Below are 21,733 nucleotides of genomic sequence, written 5' to 3'. Positions count from 1 at the left end.
TGCAATAAGAATTCAGTTGCTACCTGTGATCTGAACCTTTCTCCTCTCTCTCCTGAGCTGAGCTGAGCTGGGTCTGCGCTTGCCTTTGGGTTTGAGAGGCAGAGGAGAGGAGAGGGGAGGTGGCCAGCGGGTGGGATGGGGGAGGGAGGTGGGAGAGGTTCAATATAAAGGGCGCCCCCAAATGACAATAGTGATGCCGCCCCGCATTGCCCATGTGACTCTTTTGGATTTTGGGGATCATTTTATTTTCTCGTTTCTTTTGCAGTATTATTAGTTAGTTTTTAATTTGATCAACACTGTGTTAGTTGAGTGTGTATACGTATCATTTTTCTTTGCTTGCTTTTGGTCTATCCATTTTGCATGTGCGACACTGCGAGCGAGCAAGCAGCTAATTATGAGGTCCACTGGGTTTGGACTTTGTGGCTCCGTGTCGCTCCACCATCTGGATCAGGGAGCCGGAGCCGTCTTCCTCTGCTTCCTGCTTGCTTGCTCATGGGTCATGGCACAGCAAGGGGCAAGGTTGCCTTGTTTTCAGGTGATTTAAAAAAAATGTTTAATTTTTCTCTTAATTTTTTTTGGCTTCTTTATGATTTTGAGGTCAAATAATGAATTCTATTAAAATATACCAACCATGCTCATACGATCTAATTATCCGCTAGACCTTACAAATTAAGCCTCTTAATGCTAAGTTTCTAGGAAAATTACTTTGTCAGTTCGAGAAAGGGTTCAATGGTTCAACCATTTTCCTGTTGCCCAGTATGTTGAGCAGTTGCGCTAAGGTAGGGACCAGGGTTGTCAGTTTCTTGTGTCGCTTGATTTTGTCATCATGATTCAACCATTCTCTTGATTTGATCAGATATATGTTTTTCCACTCTCAGGGCGCAATATATTTAGTCTATATCTGCTTTTGATAATATATGTTTCCGTACTTATTTTCTAGGTTTTTGTATTCGTTACTGCTTCCATAAAAAATATGAAAACAAAATTGGCACCACTTTCCGCCCCTTTCGGCTCCGCTTTAATACCTGAGTAGACCTTTATACGAAATGAGTATGGATGGCTGGGTCACGTGCTACGTGGAGCTCTATTTTGAATGGTTCAAAAAAATGCCGTTCGAAGTTTCAAAAAATTCGAATAAAAAATTATAGATTTATAAAATAATGTAATCTACCAATACCAATGAATCTCACCTAAAAAACCCAAGTAGCTATTCCTTTAAAATTTGCTGATGGTTTGCACCTTTTAGCAGACGAGCGCAAGAAGGTGTTGTCTTAGGCCTCGCAGGCCCAATGGTGGACCCCCTTGGGCACATCCCCATTAGGCAGCACAAAAATAACAAAAATCTGACATCTAAAGTAGTGAACCATGCAAATTTTATAATCTCCCAAATCTATTATATTTTGTCATTATTCGTAAGCCTAGAATATAAGGTATTTCGAGTTCTGATTTTATGTGTTGTAGAGTACATCTTTATCTATGTCTAGAATTTTTTTAGATCTTTTTGAAATTTTGAAATCAAGTGATTAAAATTTCAAACAATAAAGTCCTCCATTACACCCGAGCCCCAAAGTGAATTTCCGCTTCAATGTCAATCGATGCTACTCCCTTTGTCCACTAATATACTTCCTCCGTCCTATAAAGTTTCTCTTAGATTTATCGAAATTTAGATGTATCTAGACAGAAAATAGAACTTAGATACATCTAATTCTTGACAAATCTCGCACAACCTTAATAGGGCGGAGGGAGTAAGACCGTTTAGACAGTTTAGATTGGATTAAATATGGTTCAAAGTGAATGAATCTACATACTGAAAATAGACTAGATACGAACTAACATAAGTGATCTAAAAAGCTGAAACATCTTAAGGTGATGAAAGGAAGCAGTATCTCAATGATTTGCCATTGCTGAGCAGCGTAGAAATTATCTGGGAACGTCACGTCAGAGCCTTCTCAGCCGGCATTTCAGTTCGACCTGTTGCAGTACTGCTTAATTGCTTAAATATGGCTGATGTAGAATGGATTACGTTACTGGTCGTCGACGAGCAGCAAAACCTCCTTGACAGTGACTTCTCCGCACGACCACATCTGAATATCCCTGGTCATGCATCGGCACAGGAGTATTTTGTTGTTGTTGGAAGATACAACTAGTTTATCTGAATGTACAAGGAAACACGACACTCCTATGAAGAAAGAAAATGGAAATAAGAAGAGCAAGCCGAAATGGGCGCCAGCAGCGCCGGCCGGTAACGGCGGCGAGATGGCATAGTGCTTTTTGATCGAGGGGAAGTGCAGAGATCTGCTCTTCTACTTTTGTTTCGTGGTCCTCCTCCCCATTGTAGATCACCCGTTTGAATGACAACGGTGCCGTGCCGTAGGACCAGCACAATCAGTGAATAATCAGGACTAGTATATGTCTATAGATTTTCCTTTTGAGTGTTCCTTTTCTTCTTATAGTAAAGATGCCCGTGCGTTGCCACGGGAAAACAAAACATGAAGAAAAGGTGATCTTATTTTATTGGGCATCGCAAGCAAGGTGACTTGTGTTTTCAATACCCATCCGATACATCTAAAAAAACCAATCCGATACACTATCATTTTTATTTTTATCCACCTTATAATTCTGGACCAGCTTCAGTTATTTCTATCACTATCTTACCTAGAGATTTTCCATCATGCAAGTCATCTCTATGTTAGACAATTAGTGGGACTTTCATTAAGTAAATGGAATCCAATTCATTTTCCTGCAACATATAATGACCCTCTCGAGTTAATGGAATCAATACATATTTTCAATGGAAACAAAATATAGTTTCCTGGAAGACATGCCAAGTGAAGTAGTTGAGCATTTCAGCAAATAAACCCTCACCATATGAAAATATGCTTCATCTTTTCTTTTTGAAAAAATTATCTTATTAATTCACAAAAAACAAGTTCTTACAATCTCGCTTAACTGGTAGTATTGAATTAAACATCACACTCGTACTTACTACATGAGAGACGTGGGTCGTGAAGGTGGAGAAGGCACCTAATTCATCCAAAGGCTGTAGATAAATCATTGGTAGATCTGATGGCTTAACTTCTTTAATTGCGAGGATTAACGTGGAGGCTGATTGGGAGTCTCCAATTAGTAAATATAAGATTTCCCAATATTCACTCCGAGATCTAGCACAAGAATTGAATGATTGGTCATATTGTTATCATTTTGATAGTTGCCTCGCAGCTTTATCTTGGTTCAGGTGGTTCAAATTAGGTTCGGACAAGGAGGCAGCCTCTTCATCACGAGACAGCCTCTTCAGCCATAAAGTGAAAAATGAGTGAAAATGTGAGAGAGAAAGAGAAAAACCAAATCAACTTTTGAGACAAAGGCATATTAATGGGACCATAACATGGCATACATATGTCAAAAGTTTTATCCAAACTTAGTTGGACAGCTTTTCATTTGCTAATCAACTTTATACTAACCAGTAGCATTTGCAAAACCAGTAGCTTTTCATTTTTCATTTTAATCAACTAATGCAAAAACACAATGAGGAGCATCAAGGTGGGCTCAGATCCTGGGGACAAAAGACTCGGCATCAATCACAGTGAGGAGCATCATTATTTTCTTTTAGAAATTTTCAACCTGGAACCACAACTATTGATCACTTAGGTTTACTCACACTACGGCCTAGGTTAGCAAGATCATTCTTGACGGTTCACATTGCTCGGTCTGAAACCTGGAATGGTACTTGGGCAAAGCACCAAATCAATCTTCAGTACTGAGTGTGTTATCCTGCACTGAGGCTGCAAGAGGTGAAGAAAGCATCTGACGAAATTTCAGGAAAATAAACATTTGAATAACTTTCCAAAACTTGAAATTTATGAGAGTAGAACAAAGCACAAAAAAGAATTAGGGCACAATAGCTTGAGCTAGTCTACAGAACACGTGCCTGGACACTGGGGTATCTAGTAACTTGTGTGTTAGATGAGTGATTAGATTTTTCTGAACATTAAATTGAATACCGTGATAAAATGGGTGTGCTAAAATTCTGCATAGAACCAGCAGACCCAATTGCCATCATTTTAACTGAATTAGGATTCGCTTGGAGTGATAACATAACTACATAAGTTAGTAAAGTTTATTGAAGTGATGTTTAAAAGTATTTTATGTTCCTAATCCGTACAAATTATGACCCGAACACTGGTAAATATCCTGTGAGACGGAACATTTCTTAGTTACCCATTCATATATGTCCATCCGAATGTTGCCTTGAAACCAACAATGCCACAGACGGAAGATTGAATCCTAACAAAACCTGTGCCACACAAAAGTAATATCTAGAGATAGCTGACAGATTTATGAATACAAACCTACTCCATCTGCCCCAATTGTTACTGAGCATAGCCACACAAGTGCAGCTGGACCAGATGAAGAACCGCAAGTATATCTGTCAACTGAATGTGGATTTCTTGTTGTCCTGCAAAACAAAATGGTTAAAACATGAAGGTAAAGTGATAAACATATCAACAAAATAATGAATGGACATTCATAATTTTTTCTCCTTTTTACGGCTTCATCAGAATATTTAATTGCATTCCACAATTCTCATTTGTTGTCAAGCTTTACTGAACGCTCATCTGAGTCTGATGGGGCACAAATGTTTTTGTTAAATAATTTTGAAACGCTGTAAGTTGTAAATGCAACCCCACCAGATAGACCTCCCATAGCTGTATGCAATAACACAAATCTATAAGTTGTGAAGTAAACCTCAGCAGATGTATGCATAATTTATCAGGCTAAACAGAGATGTGCAGTAATTCATAAAATGAGGATCATGTACTAAAAATACAACTGCCTTTGAAATGATAACCAGGCCAGAATTATGAAAGCAAACAAGATACAAGAAAGATAACTAAAAATACAATTGCCTTTGACAACTAAAACTTGTCAATGGATCTCTGATAAGTCACAATAGAAGCTCATAAAGTGGGTCTGAATGGAGTAAGATAAGTACCAATTGATTTAATATGGAAATGAAAAGTAAACAAATCCAAAAAGAGTTCTCTGGAAGTCTCTCTCTCCTTCTCCCACTGCCCCGTTGAGAGTCGATTCAGCAAGCCCGGCTCGCTCCTCTTCCCTTCCCGGCGGTGCTGCCGGCCGGCGAAGTGAAAGGAGTGCGGCGCGGGTCTCTGTACAAAGTAGTGGTAGGATTAGCTGTAGGATTTGGTTTTGGCTTTATGCCTGTTTACCCTCCATGGAGTTCGGTGCGATGCCGTTTACCGGTTCAGCTCCGGCGGTTTCCAGCGACGTCGGAGTGCGGTGGCTCTACTCCGGCAGCTGTTCATGGTGGACACTGCTCGGTGGTGGTTCTGACCGAAACCGGCTAAATAAATCGGCTGGTGGTCCTGGCGGAGCTCAACCCTGTGCTGCCTCTTCTAGTCCTAGCCGCCATAGTGGCGGAAGGAGGAACGAGGTGACGAGGTCGAGGGCTCTAGGGGAAGTTCGTGCTGCAATTTGTTGGAGCTTCTACATGGTAGCCATGGCAGGCCGCCATGATTTTTGGTTGTTGAAGTGGCCCCTCCAGTTGCTGTCTAAGGCAACTGATCAACCTCCAAGATGGAGGCCGTGTGATGTGGGATTCTCGTCGGCGCTCAACGGATCTGCTCTCCCAAGTGGCTATGTCCCCGGTGATGGCGGAGACGGCCGACGGTGGACTCATGGATGTGGTGGTAGGGAAAAGGGACCTGATTGTTTTTCCGTATTTCTATTTAGGGTCCCTGGTGTAACATGTGAGGACTGCAGTGTAATTTCCTTTTCCTTTAGAATCCTCCGTGTATTTTGTACTGCCGCCGATGAAAGTTAATGCAGCTTCTTGGGGTCCTTCCAGACCCCGATCCCCGTTCAAAAAAAAAAAGATTTAATATGGGAACACCTTCTTTGCTTCATGAAGGTTGAAACCAAATCCAAAAATGAGAATAAGCTATCTCAAAATCCCCATATGGAGAAAAATCAGATACAAACAAATGGACAGATTTACTTCAGCATCCTATCTTGACTTCCTGACTGTATCATATTCAATATCCTTTATCCTAATTTAGAATTTGCACCGAATCTTGAAAGAAAGCACAAGAGATGGAACACCAAGAACTTCTCACCATCTAAAATGCAAATAAAGCATAAGCCAATGTTCAACTATAAACCTGACCCAAATCTGTCAAATATCGCTTAACAGAGAAGTGCCCAGCTAAACACCATTTTATCGCATATACCAGTCCTTGCTATACAACATATGTAAATCTACAGACCTTAATGTGCATAAATAATAGATATATGAATTATTCAGATTACCCAAAATTATAGTAAGGTGGATGACTGACTGAGAAGACAACAAATATAAAGTTCTAGGACATTCAACCACTGAGGATGACATGTACGTTGAAAATAACACCTCACATGGTAGATATTCTAGTGCATAATCATGACATGCCAATATTTTCTTACCAGTTATTTGGTTTAGTGAACCTGCTTTCCTAAAATTTGTTTGTGCTATCAGATCATGTCTCATTCCTCCTGGATTTTCCTGCGTCTGACCTGCATCATTTATGTGTGATTGTGTTAAATATATTACACCAACTGAAGCCACATATACATAATAATTGCAGGTGTATTTTCATTTCTCTAAACATTACATCCAGGACGCATAGTACCTGTTGCTGCAGGTGGTATGCACGGTTGGGTGACTCCCAATTAGTTGGTGTACCACAAACCATGTTCTTATCTATATCTAGCATCGCTGACTGATTTTTAAGTTTTCGTGCTGGTCGTATCGGCTGTACAATTTCATCTTTATTTTTTGCATAATACTCGGCAGCCTCTTCAGCTCTCTAGGATCTGCATACGACAGTTGTTGAACACATCAGTTTCTAATCACCTTGGTTTTACATGATTGTCATGTCCTGAAATGGAGTGTAGGCTGCAGGCTCAAATATTCATTCATAGAAATATTCATTCCCCTTACTTTAGCAGTCTTGCTAAAGTGTTCCATCAATTATATAATCTGTAATAGAAATGCACATGTATAACAGAAAACGTAATGTACCACAATTAAGTACAGATTTTAGAATTCTTCTAAAATAGAATATTTAAACATCAAACATTCATATGGCTTGTTTTCATAGCATGAACTTACACAAACAATCGAGAAGATTCATATGGCTTCTTTTCATAGCATAAACCGACACAAGCATTCCTATTGCTTCTTTTAATCGTTTGTTTAGGTATCACTGTAGTTTCTCAAATAAAATTGGCTTTTCGCTTTCCAGTATACACAGCCACACCTCCAGCTGTATGGAGGCGTCGCTTAACCTGGACCATCACTCAGGTTAGAGAACATAGTTCAAGCATATGTAGCATATGACTAATTTACTTTAAATAGAAGTACCCAACACCCTGTAGAATTACTTTTTTGATACAAAAGTGAGTTGTAACTACGAAGCATCTCCATATATTGTATAGAACCAAATTAGTTGTACAAACTACTGGGTTGACTCTGCAATGGTTTAATCAACAGAGACAATAAAAAATGATCCCTGCAATGGTTTAATCATCAGAACTTAAGTATCTGCGTCTGTCTTGCATAATTGGAAGTTTTGTCTTAACAGATATTTCAGAAATTTCTTTGCAAACTAACCTCTGAATTTCCAGCGTCAAACCACGGATGAAACCATGCAAACTTGCACTTTGTAAAGTAACCAGTCAGCTACATGTTGTCCGCGTCCTTGTGAGAATATATCCCGTAGAGAGAAGACACAGACTCGACACTGACTGCACAACGCAGAGTGCTCCAACAAAAGGAATTTGTTTGCTCTTTTCAGAATCAACTCAGGTAATGTTAAACGAAATGCACCATAAATATATCACCTTTGAATAATTCTTGGTCCCTGTAAGTATGAGATAGGCGAAGAAAAATTACCCATGTTTCTATACCTGACGCGTCCTTGTGAGAATATATCCCGTAGAGAGAAGACACAGACTCGACACTGACTGCACAACGCAGAGTGCTCCAACAAAAGGAATTTGTTTGCTCTTTTCAGAATCAACTCAGGTAATGTTAAACGAAATGCACCATAAATATATCACCTTTGAATAATTCTTGGTCCCTGTAAGTATGAGATAGGCGAAGAAAAATTACCCATGTTTCTATACCTGACGCTCCACTGCTGTCCCCTGTTTCTATCAAAGAATCCTCCGCCGAGCTGAACCATTCCAGCAATCAAAGAAGGTGACCTCGCTGCCCATGCACATCAGCAGGTTGGGAGGTGATCTTGTCAGATACATTGTCATGGATCAGACCTGGCCGCACCAGTACAGATGGTGTCAAAATCCAGGACCATAGAAATCTAAGCTTGCTTTCAGCATGCGGTTCCAACTTCTAAGAATCAAGAAACAGTCCTGAGGATATGAACACAGATTGAAGACAGGCCTCGATAGTCAATCGCATAACTGACGGAGGAATAAGCAAGCACATCATAATCGGTAAAACTTGCGGGAGGGAGATAAATCCAGGTAATTACCATCATCTTCCATGCGAGGTAACCGACGGGGCCTCCAGTCTCGCCGTCATAGTCCGCTCCCGCGCCGACGCTTCCCCTCCTGAGCACGTCCCTGACGAACTCGACAGCGCGCGCCCTCTTGCCGCGGTCCCAGTAGAGCGCGACGGCATTCTCGACGAGGCTGAACCCGGGGCGCAAGCCGACGCAGTCCATCTCCCAAGCAGCGTGGAGAAGTCGCTGCCGGTCCCCACGAGGCGCTCGATCCAGCCGCAAGCGATTGCGGTCATGAGCTCCTCGCCGTTGACGCGGTCGGCGCGGCACAGCCCGTCGAAGCCCTCGAGCGCACAGTAGGCGTCGCGGCCCTCCTGCGTGAAGTAGACGAGCACGAGATGGAGCTCCCGCGGGGAGAGGTTGGCGAGTGGGACCTTGTCGTCGGCCGCCGCGGCGGGTTCGCGCTCGAGGTACTCGATGGGGGCGGCCAGGAGCTCGCCGGCGCCTGCGCCGAGGCCTAGCTCGGCGGCGTCGGCAGGGATGAAGTGGTCGAGGCGCACCGAGTGCGGGGGCGGCGGGGGTGGAGGGAGACGGCGGCTGGGCGCGGGGAAGGGGAGCGAGACATGCGGAAACAGCTTCATTATTTTCTTAATTATAATTAGTGCCGCGTGATTATTGGTATATTCTAACCCAATATTTGGTGGGAGGGTAAAATGGTCAGATAAAAATATGTAGGACGAAAATCTTTAACCGGAGGAAACAGAACCAGTTCCTCCTTTTTAGATAGTAGAGATTTTTTAATCAAAGTGGATTCACCCCAGCTTCGACGAAACTTGGTTCTGCTACCGTGTCACTGCAAGCATAAATAGAGAGAATTTCCCATCATAGATGTCAGCAGATATAACAGAGAACCTGAACTACTGCAACCCATATACACCGACAACGCCCACACTGAATCGTTTGTCACAAACGACATCCGCTATCTATCCCACATCATGGCGCCCATCCATTCGATCGGTTGAAGATCTCTCTTGCGACGTTCCTCAGCTTCTCAGTACTCGAAGTAGTGCTCTTTTAATGATTTTCTTTTGTAAATCACTCCGGTAGTTAATCCAGTAGCAAATATGATAATCCCTTCGTCCATAAAAGGATGTCATTTGTGCCGTAGTGCTCTTTGAATGCTTTCTTTGTGCAAATCTCTCTAGTAGTTAATCCAATGCCAAATACGATGTCATTTGGATCATCATGCATCACATGTTCAAAACATGTTTTATTCGTGCTTTTCCAAATTGACCAAAACATAGCAAAAAAAACTTGAATACACGCAAACCCAAATGTGAAGGAATATCAAAAGCACAGGAAAATACAGCTCAAATGGTCTCATCCGCTGCACAAAACATGCTTTGTAGGGCCTTCTCACCCCTTTTTATTAAAAAAAAAATCCATAGTTAAGATCCTGCCACACATCACTAGCCAAAGAGAGTTTAAATTTTTGCTGGTAACTTTAAATCCTATAACTTCTTACCCTTTTTTGTTGGAATATTAGGCAATTTCCGTATGAGATTAATTACCGAAAACAACATTAGAGATGCACAAGCATACTTAACCATACACATCAGACTAAGCACATGCATCAGATCTGAACATGGAACAAGTAGCAGTGCAAGGTAGGAGAGGAAAAGCACGTACATCGCGACCGGGAAGGTCGCACCAGCAGCAGAAGCACCACCACCACCATGGGTATTGTTGATGTCGCCCATGGTGTAGTCGGATCCGTCGATGAAGCAACCGGGTCGTCGAAGAAGAAGACGAACGATAGCGAGCGAGTCGCGCCGAGACGCTCCCCAAAAACCTTATCGCCCGTCTCCCGGTGCGGGATCTCAACGGACGGAGTTTCGGAGGCCTGCTCTCCCGGACGGCCGTGCACGCGAGTCGCCGGGATGGGGAAGACTAGAGAGTAGCGCAGCAAAAGGAACTTCGCGAGAGAGAGAAACTAGAGAGTTCTGAGAACTGTATGTTTTTCTAGATCTGATCTGTCTCCTTGTATAGCCTGGGAAGCCGACCCGACCCGACCGCGTTGACACGCGTAGGAAGCCAGGGACACACGGCGAGCATGCACATGCAAGTCGACACGTACCCAACACAGTTGGTGCACCAAGCAAAAATTTAGGCTTCCTTGAGTGTGTCTCGAACTCGAGTCACGAAACGCAACGTGCGTGCGAGACGAGACGAGACGAGGCGAGGCGGGGCGGGCGGAGGAGGAGGAGTGCGCGAGGGCTCCTTCTATTCTCACTCACTTGGAATGACTAGAACAGCAGCCCTTATATACCACTCCAACTCACTCCCAACTAGCAATGTGGGACTAAACTTTGTCCCCAAGGCTGTCCCAAGCTGTCAACGTGATGGGCCTTGAGATTTCAGGAATTGTAGACTATATGGGCTGCCTTATCGGACTGCAGCCCATCTACATTCAACAATCCCCCACCGGATCTCATATGCACATCGGATGACACATTAGTTCCATTCACTCGTTTAATATACCGCACTTCGGTGGAGACCGTTAAGTTGAACTTCCACTTAGGCAAGGTGCTACGCTTGACTACAACTGAACAATGGACTATGCCTTGAATTATCAGTCTTTGTGCAGCAAGTTTCGCTCAATGCCGGCACGGTACTAGGCTGCCATAGCCTTCCCCTCGGGTGGAGCTTATAAGTCATACTCCTCGGACTTTCATGAGCTTACTAGAGATTCACCCAAATCTCCCACACTATGACCAGTAGTGTCACTCATATAGGTGTGTTCTTCAAAGATCGCTCGTAGGACGGCGTCTTCGCTCATTAAGAGCCGCTCGAACACATTAAGACATCGTCAACCTGCCTTACAGTAACTATGAGAGAATTGCATCTGCAGCGGAGTGGGAGTATTATATTTTCTCTCAACTCAGTTACTCCGGTTTGTTTTCCCAGGTCCTAGTTCACGGAATTTCCGATTACATAGGTTGGGTTACCCCCTCGGCAACTCAAGTGGGTCTCAAACCCATCTCCCTCGATGCTAGGTCTATCATATTTCTTGATAGTCCTTTTGTGAAAGGATCTCGCAGATTTTTAGCACTTTGGACATAATCCAATGCTATCACTCCGGAGTTCTTCGGTTTTCGACGGACTTCGATCTCCTCTTGATATGTTTGGAACTTTTCATATTATCCTTAGAACTTTTCACTTTGACAATCACGGTTTGATTATCACGAGTTCATGAGGATAGCCGGTATTGGTTTTTCAACCATAGGCAAGTCCATCAAGAGCTCACGAAGCCATTCCGCTTCGACGGTAGAGCTGTATCTAATGTTGTGAGTTCTGCTTCCATAGTTGACCTCGTTAAAATGGTCTGCTTGCAAGACTTCCAGGAAACAGCGCCACCACCAAGAGTCAAAACATATCCACTCGTGGCCTTCATTTTAGCATCAGAAATCCAACTGGAGTCACTATACCCTTCAAGTCCTCTTGGATACCCGGTATAATGAATTCCATAACTCATGGTTCCCTTTAGATAGCGCATCACTCTCTCAAGAGCATGCCAATGATCATCTCCGGGTTGGCCACAAACCGGCTAAGTTTGCATACGAGCAAACGAGATATCGAGCCTCGTAGCGCAAGCTTAGTACATGAGTGAACCAATGATTTGAGAGTATCTCAATTGATCTTTAGTTGCCTTTTCATTCTTTCGAAGCAAGACACTAGGATCATAAGGTGTGAGAGAAGATTTGCAATCAGCATAGCCAAATCTGCTTAACACCTTCTCAACATAATGAGATTGCACAAGTGTAATCCCATTATTCTCATCTCTCAATAACTTGATGTTCAATATAACATCAGCTTCTCCAAGATCTTTCATCTCGAAACACTGAGATAAGAAGGTTTTTACCTCCTCAATCACTTTGAGACTTGTCCCAAAAATTAGTATGTCATCCACATACAAGCATAGGACAACTCCCTCACCCCCACCATGGCGGTAATACACACATTTGTCGGCTTCATTAACAACAAAGCCCACATATGTCAAAGTTCTTTCGAACTTCTCATGCCATTGTTTGGGTGCTTGTTTGAGACCATACAAAGATTTCTTTAATTTACACACCTTCCTTTCTTGACCTTGCAGTACGAAACCATCAGGCTGTTCCATGTAAATTTCCTCGTCCAACTCTCCATTTAGGAAAGCCGTCTTAACGTCCATTTGATGAACGAGAAGACCGTGTGAGGCAGCCAATGACAGTAGTACTCGAATTGTGGTCAATCTCGCCATAGGTGAGTAGGTATCGAAGAAATCTTCGCCTTCCTTTTGGGTATAGCCTTTGGCTACAAGCCGAGCTTTGTACTTTTCAATAGTACCATCAGCTCGAAGCTTCTTCTTAAATACCCATTTACATCCTACAGGTTTGCACCCATAAGGACGCTCTGATAACTCCCACGTTCCATTATCTAAGATGGAATCCATCTCGCTTTGAACCGCTTCCTTCCGATGAGTCCGCATCAGGAGATGCGAGGGCTTCTGAAATGGTAGTGGGAGTATCATCCACAAGATTCACAATGAAATCATTACCAAAAGACTTTGCAGTCCTTTGTCTCTTACTCCTTGTGGGAGCTTCATTGTTATCTTCATCAGAATCTGAACTCTCATCATCAGATTCGTCATCAGACTCCATAGGAGTTTCGTGTATTGGATCGTATTCCCAACTAGACATGCCATGCATATCTCTCATAGGAAATATATCCTCAAAGAATGTACCATCTCTTGATTCAAAGATGGTGCCAACATTCATGTCATCCACTCCGCATTTCACCACAAGAAATCCGTAGGCAATGCTATGGGCAGCATAGCCAAGAAAGACACAATCCACGGTTTTTGGTCCAAGCTTTCGCTTCTTGGTGATTGGCAAATTCACTTTCGCCAAACAACCCCAAGTTCGTAGGTAGGAGAGTGTTGGTCTTTTCTTTTCCCATTCCTCATAAGGGGTAATCTCTTTATTCTTCATTGGAACACGGTTTAGGACATGACATGAAGTCAATATAGCCTCCCCCCACCATTCCTTGGATAAACCCGAAACATCTAACATGGCGTTAACCAAATCTGTTAGAGTACGGTTTTTCCTTTCCGCAATCCCATTGGATTGTGGGGAATTGGGAGGCGTCCTCTCATGGATTATACCATGTTCCGCACAGAATAAATTGAACTCATTAGAAAAGTACTCTCCACCACGATCGGACCGAACCCTTTTTTATCTTTCTTTCAAGTTGGTTCTCAACTTCAGCCTTATAGATTTTAAAGAAATCAAGAGCCTCATCTTTAGTTTTCAGGAGATACACATAACAGTACCTAGTGGAATCATCAATTAAAGTCATGAAATATTTCTTTCCACCTTTTGTCAACTCACCATTCATCTCACATAGATCCGAATGTATGAGCTCTAGTGGTGCCAAGTTTCTTTCCTTCGCGAGCTTGTGAGGCTTGCGAGGCTGCTTTGCTTGCACACAAGCATGGCACTTAGAGCCTTTGACAAAGGTGAATTTCGGAATTAAACTCATATCAGCAAGCCGCGTCATACAACCGAAATTAACATGACAAAGTCGTGAATGCCAAACATTAGTTTCATTAACACTAGTGCTTACATGGTTCACAACATTATCACGTAAGTCTTCTAGAGAGAAACGCAACATTCCCTCACATTCATACCCCTTTCCAACAAAAGTTCCATACTTAGACAGTACAACTTTATTGGACTCAAACACCAACTTAAACCCATCTTTCATAAGACGGGAGCCACTAACAAGATTCTTCTTGATAGAAGGGACATGCAGCACGTTCTTCAGTTGCACGATCTTTCCCGAAGTAAACTTCGGATCTACCGTGCCAACACCATGAACAAGTAGCATGTAACCCATTCCCCATCATTACCGAGGAACCTCGGGCCCGATAAGAGGTAAACATGGAGATGTCGGCACACACATGAACATTAGCACCCGTATCAACCCACCATTCTGTGGGCTGAAACACCGAAAGAACGAGTAGGTAACAATTACCATACCCCGTAGTTCCTTCCTCTCGTGTTGCCAATGACCATGCCGACAGAATTTGAGTTCCGTCCGACTGACATTTCTTTCCTTTGCGTTGTGGACAACGATTGGCCCGATGGCCAGTCTCGCCACACACCCGGCAAGGATCTTTCTTCTCCGTTTTCCCCTTCTTCTTGAAGTTGGTAGTCTGGGAGACTCCCTTGTTCTTTCCCTTGGACTTGTGGGCATTTTTCCGCACCATATTGGCAGCAGAACGTCCCTCGGTTCCTCCAGTGTGTTTGTCTTTTGCCCTCGCCTTCTCCTCAACATCCAGAGAGCCCATGATATTCTCAACAGAGAACTCATGCCTCTGATGTTTCAGGGAAGTGGCAAAGTTCCTCCATGAAGGGGGAAGTGATGTCTACGGGAGCTTCTATTCTTGTAGACAGTGTTGGGCCTCCAAGAGCAGAGGTTTGTAGAACAGCAGCAACTTTCCCTTAAGTGGATCACCCAAGGTTTATCGAACTCGGGGAGGAAGAGGTCAAAGATATCCCTCTCATGCAACCCCGCAACCACAAAGCAAGAAGTCTCTTGTGTCCCCAACACACCTAATAGGTGCACTAGTTCGACGAAGAGATAGTGAAATACGAGGTGGTATGAATGAATATGAGCGAGTAGTAACGGCACCGAAAATAGCTTGCTGGCGTGTAGTTGATGGTGGTAATATGGTAGCGATAGTAACGCATGAGAAACGAGTAAACAAGCAGCGATAGCGATATTTAGGAACAAGGCATAGGGATTAGACTTTCACTAGTGGACACTCTCAACTTTGATCACATAACGAGAATAGATAAATGCATACTCTACACTCTTGTTGGATGATGAACACATTGCGTAGGATTACACGAACCCTCAATGCCGGAGTTAACAAGCTCCACAATTCAATGTTCATATTTAAATAACCTTAGAGTGTAAGATAGATCAACACGACTAAACCAAGTACTAACACAGCATGCACACTCGTCACCTTCACACTATGTAGGAGGAATAGATCACATCAATACCATCATAGCAATAGTTAACTTCATAATCTACAAGAGATCACAATCATAGCCTACGCCAAGTACTAACACGGATGCACACACTCGTCACCATTACACCGTGCGGGAGGAATAAAACTACTTTAATAACATCACTAGAGTAGCACACGAGATAAGTTGTGATACAAAACACATTGCAATCATAAAGAGATATAAATAAGCACTTCACTACGCCATTCATAACGATGAATAAGTATTCCGTGAAATATAGCCTAAGAGACCCACACGGTGCACACACCTGTCACCTTTACACACGTGGGACAAGGAGTCTCCGGAGATCACATAAGTAAAACCCACTTGACTAGCATAATGACATCTAGATTACAAGCATCATCATATGAATCTCAATCATGTAAGGCAGCTCATGAGATTATTGTATTGAAGTACATAGGAGAGAGATGAACCACATAGCTACCGGTACAGCCCCGAGCCTCGATGGAGAACTACTCCCTCCTCATGGGAGACAAGCAGCGTTGATGAAGATGGCGGTGGTGTCGATGGAGGAGCCTTCCGGGGGCACTTCCCCGCTCCGGCGGCGTGCCGGAACAGAGACTCCTGTCCCCCAGATCTTGGCTTCGCGATGGCGGCGGCTCTGGAAGGTTTCTCGTACCGTGGCTTTTTCGTATCGAGGTTTTAGGTCGAGGGGCTTCTTGTAGGCGAAGAGGCGGCGTCAGACGGTCGAAGAGGCGGCGACACCATAGGGTGGCGCGGGCCACACCCAGGCCGCGCCGTCCTATGGTCCCGTGGGCCTGTGCCCCCTCTCTGGCGGTTCTCGGGTGTTCTGGATGCTTCCGGGCAAAATAGGAACCTGGGTCTTGATTTCGTCCGATTCCGAGAATATTTCGTTACTAGGATTTCTGAAACCAAAAACAGCAGAAAACAGGAACTGGCCCTTCGGCATCTCGTCAATAGGTTAGTTCCGGAAAACGCATAAATATGACATATAATGTGTACAAAACATGTAGATATCATCAATAATGTGGCATGGAACACAAGAAATTATCGATACGTCGGAGACGTATCAGCATCCCCAAGCTTAGTTCCTGCTCGTCCCGAGCAGGTAAACGATAACAAAGATAATTTCGGAGTGACATGCCATCATAAACTTGATCATATTGTAAACATATGTAATGAATGCAGCGATCAAAACAATGGTAATGACATGAGTAAACAACTGAATCATAAAGCAATGACTTTTCATGAATAGCACTTTCAAGACAGGCATCAATAAGTCTTGCATAAAAGTTAACTCATAAAGCAATAATTTAAAGTAAAGACATTGAAGCAACACAATGGAAGATTAAGTTTCAGCGGTTGCTTTCAACTTGTAACATGTATATCTCATGGATAATTGTCAATGCAAAGCAATATAACAAGTGCAATAAGCAAGTATGTAAGAATCAATGCACAGTTCACACAAGTGTTTGCTTCTTGAGGTGGAGAGAAATAGGTGAACTGACTCAACATAAAAGTAAAAAGAATGGTCCTTCAAAGAGGAAAGCATCGATTGCTATATTTGTGCTAGAGCTTTTATTTTGAAAACATAAAGAGAGCATAAAAGTAAAATTTTGAGAGGTGTTTGTTGTTGTCAACGAATGGTAGTGGGCACTCTAACTACCTCATCAACCAGACTTTCAAGAGCGGCTCCCATGAAGGACGTTATCTCTACCGGCAAGGTAGATCATCCCTCTTCTCTTTTGTTTACACATGTACTTTAGTTTAGTTTTTCTTTATTTATGGATGACACTCCTCCCAACCTTTTGCTTACACAAGCCATGGCTAACCGAATCCTCGGGTGCCTTCCAATAATCACATACCATGAAGGAGTGTCTATTTGCAAAATTAAGTTGCTTACTGATGAATCAGAGCAAAACATGTGAAGAGAATTATCAATGAAAGTTAATTAATTGGGGCTGGGAACCCCATTGCCAGCTCTTTTTGCAAAATTATTGGATAAGCGGATGTGCCACTAGTCCATTGTGAAAGTCCGTAGAAGTAAATGACAAGATCGAAAGATAAAACACCACATACTTCCTCATGAGCTATAAAACATTGACACAAATAAGAGGTGATAAATTTTGAATTATTGAAAGGTAGCACTCAAGCAATTTACTTTGGAATGGCGGAGAAATACCATATAGTAGGTAGGTATGGTGGACACAAATGGCTTAGTGGTTGGCTCAAGGATTTTGGATGCATGAGAAGTATTCCCTCTCGATACAAGGCTTAGGCTAGCAAGGTTATTTGAAACAAACACAAGGATGAACCGGTGCAGCAAAACTCACATAAAAGACATATTGTAAACATTATAAGACTCTACACCGTCTTCCTTGTTGTTCAAAACTCAATACTAGAAATTATCTAGACTTTAGAGAGACCAAATATGCAAACCAAATTTTAGCAAGCTCTATGTATTTCTTCATTAATGGGTGCAAAGCATATGATGCAAGAGCTTAAACATGAGCACAACAATTGCCAAGTATCACATTGTCCAAGACATTATAGCAATTTACTACATGTATCATTTTCCAATTCCAACCATATAACAAATTAACGAAGAAGAAACTTCGCCATGAATACTATCAGTAGAGCCTAAGGACATACTTGTCCATATGCTACAGCGGAGCGTGTCTCTCTCCCACAAAGTGAATGCTAGGATCCATTTTATTCAAACAAAACAAAAACAAACCGACGCTCCAAGCAAAGCACATAAGATGTGGCCGAATAAAAATATAGTTTCAAGAGAAGGAACCTGATAATTTGTCGATGAAGAAGGGGATGCCCAGGCATCCCCAAGCTTAGATGCTTGAGTCTTCTTGAAATATGCAGGGGTGAACCACCGGGGCATCCCCAAGCTTAGACTTTTCACTCTTCTTGATCATAGTATATCATCCTCCCCTCTCTTGATCCTTGAAAACTTCCTCCACACCAAACTCGAAACAACTCATTAGAGGGTTAGTGCACAATAAAAATTAACATGTTCAGAGGTGACACAATCATTCTTAACACTTCTGGACATTGCATAAAGCTACCTGGACATTAATGGATCAAAGAAATTCATCCAACATAGCAAAAGAGGCAATGCGAAATAAAAGGCAGAATCTGTCAAAACAGAACAGTCCGTAAAGATGGATTTTATTGAGGCACCAGACTTGCTAAAATGAAAATGCCCAAATTGAATTAAAGTTGCGTACATATCTGAGGATCACTCACGAAAATTGGCTTAATTTTCTGAGTTACCTACAGAGAATTAGACCCAGATTCGTGACGAGCAAAGAAATCTGTTTCTCGCTGAGTAATCCAAATCTAGTATCAACCTTTCTATCAAAGACTTTACTTGGCACAACAATGCAATAAAATAAGATAAGGAGAGGTTGCTACAGTAGTAAACAACTTCCAAGACACAAATATAAAACAAAGTACTGTAGCAAAATAACACATGGGTTATCTCCCAAGAAGTTCTTTCTTTATAGCCATTAAGATGGGCTCAGCAGTTTTAATGATGCACTCGCAAGAAATAGTATTTGAAGCAAAAGAGAGCATCAAGAAGCAAATTCAAAACACATTTAAGTCTAACATGCTTCCTATGCATAGGAATCTTGTAAATAAACAAGTTCATGAAGAGCAAAGTAACAAGCATAGGAAGATAAAACAAGTGTAGCTTCAAAAATTTCAGCACATAGAGAGGCATTTTAGTAACATGAAAATTTCTACAACCATATTTTCCTCTCTCATAATAACTTTCAGTAGCATCATGAGCAAACTCAACAATATAACTATCACATAAAGCATTCTTATCATGAGTCTCATGCATAAAATTATTACTCTCCACATAAGCATAATCAATTTTATTAGTAATAGTGGGAGCAAATTCAACAGAGTAGCTATCATTATTATTCTCATCAAGTGTAGGAGGCATAGTATAATCACAACAAAATTTACTCTCCATAGTAGGTGGCACCAAAAGACCACTATCATTATAATCATCATAAATAGGAGGCAAAGTATCATCAAAGTAAATTTTCTCCTCATTGCTTGGGGGACTAAAAAGATCATGAAAACCAGCTTCCCCAAGCTTAGAACTTTCTATATCATTATCAACAAGGGTGTTCAAAGCGTTCATACTAATATTACTACCAGCATGCAAATAAGATTTCATAGGTTTTTTAATTTTCGCATCAAACAATCCATGTTTTAAATCGGGAAATAGAATAAGAAGCTCATTCTTGTCCATTATGCCAAACTAGTGTAAACAAGAAACAAAAAGATGCAATTGCAGGATCTAAAGGAAATAGCTTCGAGTACTTACAACGACGAAAATAGCTTAGTAGCCGAGATCCGGAGTGTGAGTACCTTTTACCTTTCCTCCCCGGCAACGGCGCCAGTAAAATAGCTTGATGTCTACGGGAGCTTCTATTCTTGTAGACAGTGTTGGGCCTCCAAGAGCAGAGGTTTGTAGAACAGAAGCAACTTTCCCTTAAGTGGATCATCCAAGGTTTATCGAACTCAGGGAGGAAGAGGTAAAAGATATCCCACTCATGCAACCTCCGCAACCACAAAGCAAGAAGTCTCTTGTGTCCCCAACACACCTAATAGGTGCACTAGTTCGGCGAAGAGATAGTGAAATACAGGTGGTATGAATGAATATGAGCGAGTAGTAACGGCACCGTAAAATAGCTTGCTGGCGTGTAGTTGATGATGGTAATATGGTAGCAAGTAGTAACGCATGAGAAACAAGTAAACAAGCGACGATAGCGATATTTAGGAACAAGGCCTAGGGATTAGACTTTCACTAGTGGACACTCTCAAGTTTGATCACATAACAGAATAGATAAATGCATACTCTACACTCTTGTTGGATGATGAACACATTGCGTAGGATTACACGAACCCTCAATGCCGGAGTTAACAAGCTCCACAATTCAATGTTCATATTTAAATAACCTTAGAGTGTAAGATAGATCAACACGACTAAACCAAGTACTAACACAGCATGCACACTGTCACCTTCATACTATGTAGGAGGAATAGATCACATCAATACCATCATAGCAATAGTTAACTTCATAATCTACAAGAGATCACAATCATAGCCTACGCCAAGTACTAACACGGATGCACACACTCGTCACCATTACACCGTGCGGGAGGAATAAAACTACTTTAATAACATCACTAGAGTAGCACACGGATAAATTGTGATACAAAACACATTGCAATCATAAAGAGATATAAATAAGCACTTCACTACGCCATTCATAACGATGAATAAGTATTCTCGTGAAATATAGCCTAAGAGACCCACACGGTGCACACACTCGTCACCTTTACACACGTGGGACAAGGAGTCTCCGGAGATCACATAAGTAAAACCCACTTGACTAGCATAATGACATCTAGATTACAAGCATCATCATATGAATCTCAATCATGTAAGGCAGCTCATGAGATTATTGTATTGAAGTACATAGGAGAGAGATGAACCACATAGCTACCGGCATGCCCCGAGCCTCGATGGAGAACTACTCCCTCCTCATGGGAGACAAGCAGCGTTGATGAAGATGGCGGTGGTGTCGATGGAGGAGCCTTCCGGGGCACTTCCCCGTCCCGGCGGCGTGCCGGAACGGAGACTCCTGTCCCCCGGATCTTGGCTTCGCGATGGCGGCGGCTCGGAAGGTTTCTCGTACCGTGGCTTTTTCGTATCGAGGTTTTAGGTCGAGGGGCTTCTTATAGGCGAAGAGGCGGCGTCAGAGGGTCGAAGAGGCGGCGACACCATAGGGTGGCGCGGGCCACACCCAGGCTGCGCCGGCCTATGGTCCCGTGGGCCTGTGCCCCCTCTCTGGCAGTTCTCGGGTGTTCTGGATGCTTCCGGGCAAAATAGGAACCTGGGTCTTGATTTCGTCCGATTCCGAGAATATTTCGTTACTAGGATTTACGAAACCAAAAACAGCGAGAAAACAGGAACGGCCCTTCGGCATCTCGTCAATAGGTTAGTTCCGGAAAACGCATAAATATGACATATAATGTGTACAAAACATGTAGATATCATCAATAATGTGGCAT

At 42.5% G+C, this 21,733-nt stretch overlaps 1 long non-coding RNA gene across 3 annotated transcripts; it reads right to left on the bottom strand.

Moving 5' to 3' along the window:
• Positions 1-4,180: 4,180 nt before the first annotated feature.
• On the bottom strand, positions 4,181-8,657 carry LOC124702342. 3 transcript variants are annotated; one of them, XR_007002416.1, is made up of 7 exons: positions 8,553-8,627; positions 8,185-8,430; positions 7,670-7,965; positions 7,169-7,344; positions 6,687-6,870; positions 6,481-6,570; positions 4,181-4,456 (listed from the first exon to the last, which is right to left on the bottom strand). It is a non-coding gene; the product is annotated as an uncharacterized LOC124702342 (long non-coding RNA). The 3 variants fall into 3 exon arrangements; XR_007002415.1 differs by lacking the exon at positions 7,169-7,344 and having other exon boundaries at positions 8,185-8,331; positions 8,553-8,657; XR_007002414.1 differs by lacking the exon at positions 7,169-7,344.
• Positions 8,658-21,733: the final 13,076 nt, after the last annotated feature.

The sequence above is a fragment of the Lolium rigidum genome, chromosome 3 (genome assembly GCF_022539505.1).
Source record: "Lolium rigidum isolate FL_2022 chromosome 3, APGP_CSIRO_Lrig_0.1, whole genome shotgun sequence".
NCBI lineage: Eukaryota > Viridiplantae > Streptophyta > Magnoliopsida > Poales > Poaceae > Lolium > Lolium rigidum.
This window is presented reverse-complemented; position numbering and strand designations above follow the sequence as displayed.